Genomic DNA, 14,978 nt, shown 5'->3' with positions numbered 1-14,978 from the left:
GTCAACGCTATCAGGAGATCTGCGTTATGAAATTGCCTCACGCATTAACGCAACCTGGATGAATTGGCGTTCCACAACTTGTGTTCTTTTTGATATATGTATCAACGAACGTCTCAAATCTAAAATTTATCGCAATGTCGTCCGTCCTGTTGTTCTCTATGTTCTAAGTGTTGGCCGATTATAAAAGACAATGAACGACGTCTTGTGGTAATGGAGACGAAGATGTTGCGTTGGACTAGTGGCGTGACGCGCTTTGATCACATCCGAAATGAGAATATCAGTGATCGTTATGGGGTTGCACCGATCGTGGAAAAATTGCGAGAGAGGTGTCTTCGATGGTATGGTCACGCAATTCGTGCTAACGAGAATTCACTTGCCAAGATTGGTTTGAACATCGAAGTCGATGGAAAACAACCAAAAGGCCGTCCGAAACAATGGTGGCTTGATACGCTGGATGGGGATATGAAAGCCTCGAAATTGCACCCAGATCAGGCATTCGATAGAGTCAAATGACGAAACCGATCACGACGAGCCGATCCCATATATGATCGGGACAAAGGTTGAAGAAAAAGAACATGAATGGCTATGTTTGCGACTAGAAACATTTTTTTATTCCAATAATTTCGTATGTTTTTCATTGAATACTGATTAAAAAAGCTCTTGCAAAAACGTGCCATTTTGTCAATTTTCATTTTATTTTTTTTTAGTCTGGGACATATTTTCACTCATACCCATTGATATTTTTTTCGGATTTTATTTTCCAGATAAATAGAAGAGCCAAAATGATTAACATCGTCCAGCTCCTATTTATCGGGATTGTCAACTTCAGCGGCATTTTTACCATAATAAAATTTCTTTCTAAATTCAAAAAAAAATTGTATTTAAAATCAATGTAATAATAAGCCTAGAAAGTTGAAATATAAATTTTCTTCATTTTTATGGTGAAGAAAAGTCCACAATAAAAATAAAATTTTCGACCTCTAGATGACCGGGACTCCTTAAGAAAACTGGGAATAAGTGGTTTCTACGGAAAAATCTGCACACAATGGAGATGTTACAATCAAGAGCACTGTTTCGGCCGTGGGGACAGTGTCTCCTTCAACATGTGTTTGTATTCTTAAAAGGTAAATAGTTCGGAAGATATTTTTGCCTTTTTGCATCATTTTACGAAAAACATAGCGAGGCTATCCGTTACTAGACCAAAAAAATTAAAAACACGAAAAAATATGTGGAGTCGCGTTCAACGGTGATATTTTGAATCAGTGAAAAATTCATCCCACAAATAGTTCAATTTACATAAATATTCTTGCTAATTCCATTTACAATTCCAAAGCGACTACACCCAATATCATCGGGTTACTTCAATTAGTGAAACATAACTTCTATTGTTCGCATGTATGTAACTCTTCTTTCCAGCACTAAATAAAAAGTGTTCTTATATTAAATGAATTAACCATACATATTACATATGGCAATCATTCAGGATTTTCACAATTCAAATTTCCAATGTTAACAAGATCCAAACTACGGAATTATGGTCAGTTTTCATAATTTTCAGTGCTAATACTTTTTGTATTCTAAACCAATAGCAATATTTTAAAATATTATAAATAGAAATATATCTCCAGAAAGTGCATAACCTCCTGAAATTATTCATACTCGGTACGTTTTTATTCTGAAAATGTAAATGTTTACATTTCCGGTTAGTTTCGCAAAGATTTGTAGAATAAGACTTATCCACTGGATTGTACAATAATATTATACCGAAACCTTTAAAAAAAAATTAATTGGGATGACATTGTTATTTTACAACAGTGCCAGAACGGATGCAAAACTTAAGTTTGGTCAGTGCCCATTTAACATCTTTAGTCCGTGATTTATCTTTCATGATTCAGATGAATATAAGTGTAAAAGATGTAGATACATTTGTAGATCTTGCCCGCTATTTTCAAGGAGAACTTCTTGCAAAAATAAATTGAATAATAAGTTTTATATTGTACTTTAATTTCTATACACGGCGATGTGCGTTCAGTATGTATTTTGAAGACGTTTGATGACTTAAAGTTGAGTATCTGGATATCTAAGCAAATCTGAAAGCTGACGTTATGAAATAATGTTTAGTATTCATCCAACTGGTTCCCGGAAATTTTGAACTATTTCGTTACAATGAAAAGGAACTTTGAATGTAGGTACTCTTTCTTTAGTAAAGCAGCTCAGATGACCGTCAATTAAATTCGCTTAATAATGAAATTAACTGGGTATCAAAAAAATGTTAGTAGAGTCAACTTAAGAGACTATGCATCACATAAATGGGGACTCAATACTCCTTTAAGCAACAAAAAAACAAATACAGGTAGACCGGAGATTTGGCACTTCAGGTATGAAACTTTTTGCGAACTTTTATGGCAAGAATATTTATAAATACATATGTATCTTATGACATATGCACATTGAATATGTTTTGGCTATTGACTTCGTTAACATACTAATGTTCTATGCATTAGGCTGCAGTCATTTCGCGCGAAAACGGCGTTATAACTTTGTTTATCAAGGGGGGATTTCCTATATGATGCTCCATTTTATGAGCGATATTTCATAAAAATTTTAAGGTTCTAGGACCTACTTAAGTACATGGTAACGGCAGTTAATGTTTAAAATGTGGTAATAAACTGCTCTTAACATTGTCTGGGTAGATTTCAGAGTTGGGAGTATTTTTCCAGTTTTATAGTGTCTGATAAGCTCGTGAAATAAGTGATTATTTTCGTAAAATCTCCCCAGAATTGACTGTAGTGCGACGCAGATGAAAGAAGCGACCAATGGTTCTCTAGATATTGCTACCTTTATTAACTTCAGCTTATTTTGGATTGTTCATTGTGCTGCTTGATTTAAGGTGAATCCGGTATTAGTCCTATTAATTAGAGATAGTATCAGTTCCTGCTAGGTGAACCCTTAAAACTTAAGGGGTTTCCTATATGACGTTTTTATTCTTTTATATATAATATATTTTGAAAACAGAATAGTGTTGAGATTTTAAACTGAAGTTTAAAATATTTAGGGGGGTGTGAGAAACGTCCGATGCACGTTTCAGCTAAAAATTCAAAATTTTCCTTGATATGTCTCCAAACTCCAATCGCATTGCGTCATATACGCCTTAGAGTGAAATAGATTCTCGTGAAGTACAAAACTTTGACCTCCTATAGCTTTGTCAATAGCTGAATTGTTGTTTGTTTATTATCGCTTATATCAATGCCAAATTTTGTGCTTCTAGAATGAACTTAAGGGAGACGTTCGATTTTGTATAGATGCATCGCTGTGTTTTCCTTTCAACTTTTTTGGTTCGATAAGTTCTGAGAACGGCACCTATTTCACTTTTGGAGCACACATTTTGAGCTCTCACTTCTCTGTGTTTTCGTCAATGTGGGAAATAAGGATGTTTCCAAAAAGTTCTAATTGAGCTCTTTAATTTGATACCTTTTATTCGTAATTCACGGGAAAAAACAAAGCAAAATGCAGCATCCTCGCTTAGGATTAACTAGTGTGTATAATCAGAAAAGCGTAACTCAACTTCACGTGTATTGCTACGGAAAGAATTCCGACTAACACACGCTCCAGCCAATGAAGATTCTTCTCTCTTCCTTGGACGAATCAACATGACAACGAGTGATAAGATTTCGTGTTTGAAGTCGATTCAACCGGCGCTGTTGTTGCACGCCCACATGAAATATCGGGAAAGGAAAACGAGAAACAATCTGCAAAGCAGCAGACGCAAACTGGAATTGATAGAAACATTTTAGTGACCAGAAGAAAACAGAGCCCCCAATCAGCAGATGACAAAAAAGCTTCCAAAATAACCAAAGCAAATGAAGGCACCAGTAGTGAAAATAGGTTTGCTTCGCTTGGCAAGGATGACGGAATCAGGAAGGAAGGAAATGCTAAGGGTCTTCTAATTGTACTGTCACCTAAAAGCATTGGAAGTTGAAGGGTTCGCACTGGAGCCAAAACAGAAGAAGCTTAAAAGGGCGAGAAGCATGAAATCTATAACTTGAAATATCTCCTCTATTGCAAAATTCTAGTTGAAGAACCTCATAAAAGGAATGGACCCGTGCAATGCCAAAATGCGAGGAATTTGGCCATACGAAAGCATATTGGAAACTACCGTGTGTTTGTGTAATCTGCGGAGATTTACAATAGAGCTGCACTAAAACTGCACAATAACTGTGGTGGAGTACATACTGCTTATTACAAAGGTTATTCGGTAAACATGGATATTAAGCAAAAAGCCACGTCAGCAACCTATTAATAATGAATGAATGAAATAAACAAATCATCTCTCAGAAATGCGCAATATGAGCCACAAAATCAGCTCGAGGGAAACGCGCTTCGCAAAGTTTAAAGGTACTTCTCGCTACCTTGACACAAACTATGACACATGACATCAATGCAAACCATGTTCCAGGAGATAATGCATAAACAATCGCAAATTCAACAAGCTCTAATCGGTAACGAATGACCGAGCTGAAAATCCGCCATTGGAATGCAAATAACATCAATTAACACAAACTTGTACACACTTTAATCGGTAATTCATGACATGGACATTTTGCTGACCTCCGAAATGCATCCTACACAAAGGGCCACTTCACATGCAGGGATACACATTCTACAATACCGAGCACCCAGGCAAAAAAGCTGGTGGAACTGGTATTCTAATGAAATCTCGGCTTCGACATTTCGCCTTAACGCTATATATATTCGCCTAATCGAATTTAGTGACGAAATCACCATCATCAGCCGTATAATTCCCCAGGTTTAAAACTATGATAAAACAGTTTACTAATTTCTTCAGCAAGGACTATTATGTCAAGCGCACTCACTGGGGATCAAGAATAATCTGTCCGAAAGGCAGACAACCATAATCCAGTCCGAAGGGTTTGAGATTATTTCTTCTGGACAGCCTACGTATTGGCCCACTAACCAGGTTTGCGCCACAGCCATCTTTGACTTATCTTCGGATCACTCCTCTGTTATAATCACTATTACCAGCCAAGGAATAAATTTTAACCGGCCTGAAAAAACTAACATAAGGGAACAAACTGGTTGAAGTTCAAAAAATACATCAGTACACATTTCCTCGTATAGACTGAGCTACCAATAAGGTTTGTTAATGAAAACTGGGCGAGGAGCGATGTCGATAAAAGGGCAATGTTTGCTACTTATCTGCAGAGTGTTTTCAACAAAATTCCTCGGGCAATGATCCATTTTTACCTCCTGCTGGGCCTGTGAGCGGGTTTTGCATAAGAACGAAAGATGTCCTCAACTGCGTGATGAAGAAAGTCAATCTGAAGGGGATACAATATTACCACCTGTCGTTAATAAGTATCTCACCCAGTTATTCAACAGGACTATTTGCTTGGTTAGTTCCCATGGAGCTGGAACACGTCGCTAGCCTCCTCGTGGAAAAACACTTACCTATCCCCGCCTACGAAAAATTACCCAACATCAATTTGATTTCCGCGAAAGGCATACCACGGCGGAGCAAGTACGGGCATTTGATAGAGAATGGCACAAGCGCCTGGTGTACACAATTGAGAAACTGCTTCCCGCTAATGTTCACAAGATTCTTGAATTCTAACTCATTGGGCAAAAGTTTCGAATTTGGTACAAAAGTTTTACCGCACGTGATCACAAGATCAATACGAGAGGAGAGTGGTGAGAGGGGAGAGCAGAAAGGACTGAGCACTGCGTACCGCAAGGAAGCGTATTAGGGCCGATACTGCATTCTATCAACACATCAGACATGTCAACGAGCAGTAATATAGTCATGTCTGTATTTGCGAATAATACTTCGTTTCTGGCCACCAATGTCGAAATTAGCAACTTGCATCCTACAATAATAATAATAAATAATAATCGTTGGCGCAGCAATCCATATTGGATCAGGGCTCTGACGGAGGAGACAATGTGGTCAGCATTGCGCTCGCCCGAGATTATCACCCTGATTTGACTCAGGTATTCATTCACAGTTGAGTCGACTGGTATTCGACATCCAGTCACGATGACAGGTCTCTCTACCGCCAGTGAGATTTGAACCGCGACCCTCCACAATAACAGCCTAGCGCTCCAACCACTTGAACTGTCCGGAACTTACGTCTTACAGCGGCATTTAAATTGGGTCGAGGAATGGCTGACCATCTGGAAGATCAATGCCAATAAGTGGAAATGCACTCATATAAAATTCACTTTCCGTCGGGAAACCTGCCCTCCAATCAATTTGAATGGATCCCAAGTACCCGAATCTAGTGATGTCAAAAACGTAGTATTGCACTTGGATGGACGGCTTACGTGGAAAAGGCATATTGAACTTAAGAAGCAACAAATTACCATTAAAGCGCTCTATGCTTAAATTAGAGTACAAAGTCCTTTTGTACAAAGGGGTCATAAAGTTTACCTCGACCTATGGGATCCAGTTATGGGGTTCTGCGAGAATATCTAATATAGAGCTATTGCAACGCGCGCAATCCAGAATTCTACTTAAAGTTGCAGGGGAGCCTTGGTTTGTGAAAAATAAAGAGGGTCCCAGAGATTTTCAGATGCCCATAGTCTTACGCGAGATTGCAGCCTATACCAGCAAATATATATACGAACGGCTGATCTGTTTCGGAAGACCAAAAGTCAATGGCCCAAAAAGGCTTCAAATGTTTGAAAAATCTAATAATAACGATATTTGATGAAAACAAAGCGTGCTTTTAACATCCATGCATACCTCGATCTTTGGAAAGAGGCATGTTAAATACCCCAGTTTTAATATTTGATTACTTAATGTGAGTTTCATTTTCTGGAAAGGAAGAAATCATTAATAAAAGAAAATAGTTAAAAAAAATATCGTGTAACAGACGGACAGTAAGATATTCAATCGATTTCAATAAGGTTTTATTCCTTAAACAGGGCTGAAAAGAAGAAGCACATTCTTCATAAATGGAATCAATTATTCTCGTTAATTATGGCGGCAATATCTTATTTGCATGGCTTAATGTGCAGTGAATACGCGCGAAATTGATAAGTTGCTATAACTTTGATACTAGTACCGGATTTCCACAATATTTGGCAGAAATATGCGGGATACTATCTTCTATGCTAATGCAAAATTTGGAGTTTCTAGGGTCAACTTACGGGGGTTTTCCGGGTTCGTAATATGCTATTATTAAGTTTATTTGAGCAAGTATCGGAATGGGCCATATTTTGGGGCCATTATTTCATACAATTAAATCGCTCTGAATTTTTTGAGTTTTTTCGATTGGGTAACTTGCGAAAAAGAGCTCTGTCTTACTTTAAGTGAGCACATTTTGCCCCTTCGCACCCATTTTTCAATTTACGTCAAAGCTAAAATTTGGCAGTGAAAGTAATGATCGGGACCTTTTATTTGATACCCCATATGGGTATATTAGGTGAAAAAATGTACATCCTTTCTTTGCATGTGTTGGGAGTGCCTTTTAACCTCCCCCTAAATTTATGTCACTCACTGTATGCATGGAATTTCAAAGTTTCCATATGTCCACCAAATTTCATTTCAGTCGGTGTAGCCGTTTTTGAGTGCATGTGACAAACAGACCGACAAACAGTGAATCGATTTTAATAATAATAATAAATGGAACCTTCAAAAGGAAACGATTTTTTTTAAAAAAAAGTAATAGACCTAAGTACGTTCTGGCTCTAAGCTGAAGTCCAACCGGTATCCAGTCCAGGCCTGCCTTAATCCTGACATCCCGATTTCGCGCCGAGGTCCACCAATTCGATATCCCTAAAAGCTGCCTGGATTTCATTGTCGTAGCTATTATCGGTTGTGATTTTCGACCCTAAATAGAAGAAATTATCAACGGTCTCAAAGTTGTATTCTCCTATCTTTATTCTTCCCGTTTGACCGGTGTGGTTTGATGTTGTTGGTTGGCTGGTTTTCAATGCTGATGTTGCCAACATGTACTTTTTTGCCTTCATTGATGTGCAGCCCAAGATCTCGCCTCGATTGCCGCCTGCTCGATCTGGATGAAGGCAGTTTGTACGTCTCGGACCGTACTTCCCATAATGTCGATATCGTCAGCATAGGCCAGTAGTTGGGTGGACTTAAAGAGGATCGTACCCCTCGCATTTACCTCAGCATTACGGATCGTCAATATCACGGGTCACTTTTTCCAGGCCCAGGTTAAAGAGGACGCATAATAAGACTTCCCCATGTTGTAGACCGTTGTTGATGTCGAATGGTCTTGAGAGTGATCCTACTGCTTTTATCTGGCCTCGTACATTGGTCAGGGTCAGCCTAGTCAGTCATATCAATTTGTTCGGTATACCGAACTCTCTCATGGCCGTGTACAGTTTTACCCTGGCTATGCTATCATAAGCGGCGTTAACGACAATGAAAAGGTGGTGGAAGTTTTTCCATCACTTGCCGCAAAGAGAAAATTTGGTCTGTTGCTGATTTGCCTGGAGTGAAACCTCTTTGGTATGGGTCAATGATGCTCTAGGCATATGGGGCTATCCGGCCTAGCAAGATAGTGGAGAATATCTTATAGATGGTACTCAAAAATGTGATACCTCTATAATTGCTGCACAGTGTGATATCTCCGTTTTTATGTATGAGACACATAATGCCTCTTTGCCAGTCATCAGGCATGGATTAGCTGTCTCACACCTTGAGCGCAAGTTGATGAACCACTTGGTATAATTGATCGCCTCGATATTTAATCAATTCGGCTGAAGTTCCATTGGCTCCTATCAATTGATGATTTCAAGCCGATGAACTGCACAGACTATTTCTTCTATATTTGGTGGTGGCAGTATTTGTTCGTCGTCTTCAGTCTAATTTCCCTAAAAGCTATCTGGCGTCCTGACCTGTGCCATTGCTCTATTTTAGCCAGTATCTGCCACGTCTTCTTTTTACTATAGATATTGCCTTTATAGACTTTTCGGGCAGGAGCGGGACCTCCAACTCACCGAGGTTCTGGCTGTTCAGTAGTTCATCAAAATACTCAACCCATCCCTCCAATATGCCCATTCTGTCGGAAATCAGATTTCTCTCTTTGTCTCGGCAGGATGAGCATCGAGGTGGGTAAGGCTTCATCCTGTTGACTTGCGCGCCTGGTGCGGTTGCTCCCTGTACTTTTATTGTTCACAGATTTGTTGGTTGTATCAGGCTTCCTTTTTCCGTCTGTAAAGTCGCTCCTCCATTCGACGGAGTTCGTGATAAGTCTCTGTACGTGCATACGTTCTTTGAGAATGCAACATTACTCGGTATGTAGCGTTCTTCTGTTCCGTTGCTAGCTTACATTCATCGCCAAACTAGCCGTTTCGACTCTTTTTCCGACTGGGGCCAAGTTTGTTTGTAGCCGTATTCACGATAACGTTTTTCAGGTGATTGTGATGTGATGTGATCTCTGTTGACTGCGGTTATTGCGGCATCCATTTCCCTCTTATAGGTGTTGCGGAAGGCTGTGTTGCGGATGGCTTCAGTGTTAATTCTCACGTGATTGTCAGAGGGGATTCTGGGTGGTCTTGTTATTCGAGCTCGGAATACCATGCCAACGAGATAGTGATCCGAGTCTATATTGGCCCCCTATATGTTCTGACATTCATCAAGGGTGCACGTATGTTTGTGGACCGCTTTCTGCACAAACCAGGTACTTCCAACAACCATTTCGTGTGACAATGCTAATTGAATAATCCGCAGTCCGTTATCATTTGTATTTTGATGTAAACTATGGGAGCCAACGTATCGCCTGAATACGGGCTCTGTCTCTACTTGGCTGTTAAAATCCCCAAATATGATTTTCATACCATCTCGGGGGCAAGCTCCGTGGGTTCGTTCTACTGCCTCGTAGAAGGTATCCTTCTCTGGTTCTGCAGTCTCCTCTGTAGGGGGTGAACGTTAATGAGGTTTATGTTTCTAAATTTGCTTCGCAAGCGCAGAGTGCATGGCCTTTCGCTTATGTTTCCAAAGCCGATAACAACAGGCTGCATTTTTTGGCTGACTAAGAAACCTACTCCGAGCACATGATTTGCTGGATGGCCGCTATAATATATGGTATAGGCTAGAGAAGAAGAAGGAAAATCTAAAATTAACAAAATATTAGATAATCCAGAAATTCAGTATAGTCGATTATCCATTTTGTTTTTTAATTAAAACGTGCTTGTATTTTGCCGCCATTAGTGCAAGCTAGAAAACTGGAATGTTTTAATCTCCTCATCATTACTCCCTCGTTATCGCGTGGAAAAGCATTATACAACACATTATACTAACTGTTTATTGCATTGCAAATACCACCAACAATAAACAAACTGCCAAGTTATAAAAAATCTAAACATTTTCCAAGGCTTCATTCATATAGTTTTTGCTGGTTTCTAGTATGAATAATGTTGCCAATATCATTGCCCTGCACTTGGTGCTGTCGTACTGGAATTGCACTTGATTCTGCCAACGGATAAGTCAATGCATTTCATGCGTTGAACCTCTACCAAGCAATTTTTGCATTCTCGCGACATCGCGTCTCTACCTATAAATGAGCTTCGATTTACAATGAGTTATAATTGGTTTCGAGCCGTTTAGCTCAACTGTCTGCCAGTTGTTTAATTAAAACCTATTTAGCACATAATCAAGTTCTGTTTAAAGTAATTAACTTGATTTCAGAAAGAGGCCAAGTCTCAGGAATAATGGGAGAAGGAAATAATGTGGCGTTCAATGCGTTAAGTGTTAAGCATTTATTAGTGATAAAGGAACGGCTGTTCAAAAATAAATATTATTCAGAGAGCGGATCGTCTCGAATCAATACGTAATTGCTAGTTGGAATGCATTTCAATTTTATTCTATAAAGCCTGATGCATTCAATTATAAATGCACGTTTTCTTTGAGTTGTCAATAGCGTTTAATCTTAAGTAGGTAAGTGTCCCACTGTTTTCAAAATGAATGGGCTCACTTGCGTAGACCCCTGTATTGAATAAAGGAAAATCTGAACGAAATTCTTGATCAGATATCATGGTAAGGATAAAAGTTACTTTATCAGGTGATACCCCTATGCACACTCTATGAAATCCCTACTGAGTTCTAAGAAGAGCGAATGTTAGAGGATATTGTCCAACTATAATCGCTAAACTAAACCTAGATACAGTGTAGACTAGATCAACCACACAAAACAATAAGATAGTTAGCGCAAATGTATCCTACCTAACGTAGAACGTCGGTAACACTTCTCGGAGAGTGATTCACCTCATCTAGAGCACTCAATCCAACTAGAACGATTTCGTGGGGTAGCGCACGTTGGTCAAGTATTTAAATTTATAAATGCGAAATTTGTAAACACATTTAAGTAAAGAAGACACATTTTAGATAATTTACATAATTGAATGTAGTCGCGTTCTGCAATGCTTCTCCAACTCAGCTCTTAATTGTAATTGTCTATGACTACGTTAACTACTACGTCGACGAGGTTAACATCGGCGGCACCGACAACGCCGAGGTTCACGTGATTGTTCCATTGAAGGTTTAAAGACACAATAGTCGGCGGTAGTGGCTTAATTAGGATGTGTTATGCAGTTTCAATTGCAACCAAGTCGAATTCATGGCGAATGTGTAAAATATTGTATACGATCTGCGCAGTTTTATACACTTCATAGCAGCAAACAATTTGTGGTCGAGAAAGAAGCCATTCAAGAAATTATTTTTCTCGTTGTATTAATGTGTTCTCTTGCCACTTCCTATATTACAACGACATCATATAAATAACGATCTTAGAAGAGTAGAATTTACCTTGTCAAGTCTAGAGTCGTGATGAATTTTGTTACAGGATAGTTTTAAACGCGTTTAGTCCTTAGATTATTATCTTTTCTTGAGACGAACAAAAGTTCTCACCCATAAAAGTTTCAGAGGCCGCAGTCTATAAAGAATGTAGGTGGAGCAATATTATAGCTGGAACCAAAGGTTATCAAAACCTCAACTATCTTGTCAATAGCCGCAACAGCACACAAAAGTCCATTTTATCGTCAAACACAACCACTACATGTCCAATAATATATACGTAAAAGCCAGATTTCGCTGGGAAGAGCTCTACAACACGGTTGAATCCCATGGCTCACCGATTCGAAAATGTGAGGACGATATTTCCCATGAATATAGTAGGAACTGGTCACAAAAGATTAACATCTTTCCGCAAACACCTTCCCTTGAACCCTGACCCCTGACTTCCGTCAGTCATAACAGTCGAGTTATTCAAAGACTGAAGTAAGAGATAAGGTGGTCAAAGGGTAGTATAGGTCCCAGGGCGAAACGTGGATTGGTACCCACGATAAAGCATAAAACCTGGGAAACGCCTGCTCAACAACACCAGCAACACCAATAGCTCTACTACCAAACCCTATCTCCACCTCCATGTGGTGATCGTTGAGAGTTGTTTCTTTATAAAAAACTGCAGACGGAGAAGGATGAAGGCGAGTCTCCCGCGCCTAAAAACGCCTCCAAATTGTACCAACTGGTCTTCCAGGTTGGGGATTGGCTAGGGCTAACTACACGGAAAAGAACTTGCTACGAAGCCACAAGAAAAGCCTCGGACTTGACGGATTGCAGAACGACGAACCCGACAACCACAACGGATTAACGATTTCCACATCTTCTCATTCTCTCGTGCACTCCCTGTACAGACCGAATCCTGCTGAGCAGCTAGCCGATACCCTGTTCCAATATAGGGCTGATATAACAGCGTTGTAAGAGATGCGATGGACAGGGACCGATTTCCTGGAGAAGAGCCGCTACACCATATATTATAGTGGCCATCCAGTAAACCGTGTGCTCCGTGCGTTAGTCAGCCAAAAAATGAAACCCACTGTTATCGGCTTTGAAAATATAAGCGAAAGACTACGCACTCTACGTTTGCGAGGCAAATTTAGTAATGTACGCCTCATAAACGTTCACGCCCCTACAGAGGAGACTGCAGAGTCGGAGAAGGATACTTTCTACGAGGCAGTTGAGCGAACCCTCGAAGCCTGTCCCAAATATGATATCAAAATCATACTTGAAGATTTCAACAGTCAAGTAGGGACGGAGCCCGTATTCAGGCGATACGTCGACTCCCATAGCCTTCATAGGGATACCAATGATAACGGACTGTATATTATTCAGTTAGCAGTATCGGGCGGAATGGTTGTTGGAAGTACCTGGTTTGCGCGGAGAGCGATCCAGAAACATACGTAGGCCTCTCCAAATGGGACCACTTTCAACCAAATTGATCATGTGCTAATGAAACGCCGCTACCTCTCAGCCATGATGAATGTCAGAACATATAAGGGGGCCAATATTGACTCGGACCACTATCTCGTTTGCATTGTGCTCCGAGCTCGAATTACGACACCGCCCAGAATCCCCTCTGACAATCAGGCGAGAGTGAATACTGAAGCCATCCACAACACAGCCCTGCGCAACACCTATAAAAGAGAAATGGATGCTGTAAGTCACAAAAGGAGTCGATAAGGCTGGGTTGACGATGAATGTACGCTAGCAACGACAGCGAATCAATGCCTGACGATTGGCAACGAGGCATTATTTGTCTCATACATAAAAAGGGAGGTATCACACAGTGCAGCAATTGTACAGGTATCATGTTGCTGAGTACCAGCTATAAGATATTCTTCGCTATCTTGCTAGGCCGGATAGCCCCATACGCCCAGAACATCATTGTCCCATACCAAAGAGGCTTCACTCCAGGCAAATCATCAACAGATCAGATCGCTGTGCGGCAAGAGATGGAAAAACTGTTAGAACATGGACACCAGTTGCACCATCTCGCGAGATCTTGGGCTGCACATCAATGAAGGCAAGACAAAATATATGATGGCAACGTCAGCACCGAAAACCAACCAACCAACCAACAACATCAAACCGCGCTGGTCAAACGGGAAGAATAAAGATAGGAGAATACAACTTTGAGACCGTTGATAATTTCTCCTATCTCGGGTCGGAAATCACAACCGATAACAGCTACAATGATGAAATCCGCGTGCGGTTGTTGTCAGCCAACAGAGCCTATTTCAACTTACAAAAATTCAACAAAGCGTCCAGACAGTGCAGTTTTCCGCAACGGAAGCGAAGGAGTATTGGGGTGAACTTTGGAGGTTACCCGCCCAGCATGCTAAGTGGATCACTGCCTGGCATGAATTTTGCGGACGTTATCGAAGAGGAAGTTCGACGAGCCATAAACAGCTTGAAGAACTGGAGAGACCTTGGTCTGGATCGGGTGCAGAATTTCTGGTAAAAGTCATTTGGCACATAGCATAAATCAGGTGATTAGTCGGCCGGCGAAATTCCACCCTTCAATCAATGCGCACCTCAAGACCAACAACACCTGTCCGAGGAGGAGAAGGGCTGCCTAGTCAGGTCAAGGGTTTGCAAAGAGCAACTCACTATCAACTCGGTAGTTGCAAGACAAGCAACTAGAGGCCAAAGAAACGTGTTTAGTTGCTATATCCATTATGCCATTATGGCTAATCAATGTCCTACGTCTGTTCTGCATTGATTGATTTTGGCGATAGTCGTGAAAGGGTGGCATACCACCTTATCAGTGCGTTCATCTGAGAGTGCCAATACCTCAAAGCCTATCCATACACCGACGGGCATTTTCCAAGGGGATTCTTTGAGTCCCCTTTGGTCTGCATGGCACTGAACCCCTTTTCATGGTTACTGAATGATGCTAGAGGGCATGGTTTTGCAATAAAATATAACCTATGTATTAAGTGCGAGCAGACACACTTAATGTACTTAGATGACATCAAGTTGTATGTTGGCCTTGACGACCACCTTAGAAGTCTATTGTGATATTCGGATGGAATTAGACAAGTGTCAAATCCAAGCCATCCGCAAAAGTGACCTCTACATCCAAGCTGTGACCTAGACAAACTTCTCCAAATACCTAGGAATTCTGCAAGGAACCCATGCTCGAGTTGATGAT

General features: G+C 40.4%; 1 protein-coding gene across 1 annotated transcript in view; it reads right to left on the bottom strand.

The window, feature by feature from the left end:
- The window catches only part of LOC119658937 (ATP-binding cassette sub-family G member 4), a 98,467-nt gene that overhangs the window by 27,480 nt on the left and 56,009 nt on the right, over positions 1–14,978 (bottom strand). The window lies entirely within an intron of this gene.

The sequence above is a fragment of the Hermetia illucens genome, chromosome 1 (genome assembly GCF_905115235.1).
Source record: "Hermetia illucens chromosome 1, iHerIll2.2.curated.20191125, whole genome shotgun sequence".
NCBI classification, from domain to species: Eukaryota; Metazoa; Arthropoda; class Insecta; order Diptera; family Stratiomyidae; genus Hermetia; species Hermetia illucens.
This window is presented reverse-complemented; position numbering and strand designations above follow the sequence as displayed.